Here is a 1,191-nt window from a genome sequence, read left to right on the forward strand (position 1 = left end):
TGGCAACAGCGCATGGCGACCCGGATGGTCACCCATCCAAGTGCCGGCCATGCCCGACAGCGCTTAACTTCGGTGATCTGACGGGAACCGGTGTATCCACTGCGGCAAGGCTGTTGCCACGAAGATGGACTCATGGAGCATAAAATTTCGGAAATCGTTAGGAAATTTAATACTCCGAGATCGACAGTGTCAAGATTGTGTCGAGAGTACTATATTTCAGGCATTAAGTCTCACCATAAACAACGCAGTGGCCGATAGCTTTCACATAACTACCGAGAGCAACGAAGTTTGCGTAGAATTGTCAATACTGACAGACGAACAGTATTTCCACGAAACAGCCGCATAAATCAATGTGGGAAATACGACGAACGCACGCGTTACGACAGTGCGCCAACATTTGGCGTTAATGAGCTATGGCGGCAAACGACTGACGCGAGTGCCTTTGCTTACAGCACGACGTCGTTTTGCAGCGCCTCTCCTGGGCTCGTGACCGCATCACTTAGGCCATATACCACCGGGAAACTGTGGCTTGGTCAGAAGAGTCCAGATTTCAGTTGACAAGAGCTGATGGTGAGGTTCGAGTGTGGCGCAGACGCCACGAAGCCATGGACCCATGTTATCAACAAGGCACTGCGCAGTCTGATGGTCGCTCAATAATGGTGTGGGCTGTGTTTACGTGGGATGGACTGTGCTCCAAGCGAACCGTTCACTGAGTGGAAATGGTTGTGTTCCTTTACTGGACTTCCTGTTATCAAACAGCGATGGAATTCTGATGGCTGGCAATGACCCATGTCACTGGTCCACAATTGTTCACGATTGGTTTGAAGAACATTCTGGACAGTTCCAGCTAATGATTTGACCAACCATCGAAGGTTTATGGCTTGTAATCGAGAGGTCAGTTTTCGCTCAAAATCCTGCACCGACAGCACGTTCGCAATTATGGACGGCTGCAGAGGAGCATTGCTCAGTATTTCTGCAGGCGACCTCCAACGCCTTGTTGGGTCGATGCAACGTCGAGTTGCTGCACTACGCCGGGAGAAAAGAGGTCCGATACGATGTCAGGAGACATCCTACGACTTTTGTCATCTCACTGTCTGTAGCAAGCAGAACTAAATCGGCCACATAGTGTTTTAATGATGGGCCTCAGTTGACAGGCAAAGTGTCAATGATGACTATGGTCTTCTCACAAGA

At 49.7% G+C, this 1,191-nt stretch overlaps 1 pseudogene; it reads right to left on the minus strand.

Annotated features, from left to right (window-relative positions):
• On the minus strand, window positions 1-118 carry LOC126102147 (5S ribosomal RNA; annotated as a pseudogene).
• Window positions 119-1,191: the final 1,073 nt, after the last annotated feature.

The sequence above is a fragment of the Schistocerca cancellata genome, chromosome 9, assembly GCF_023864275.1.
Source record: "Schistocerca cancellata isolate TAMUIC-IGC-003103 chromosome 9, iqSchCanc2.1, whole genome shotgun sequence".
NCBI classification, from domain to species: domain Eukaryota; kingdom Metazoa; phylum Arthropoda; class Insecta; order Orthoptera; family Acrididae; genus Schistocerca; species Schistocerca cancellata.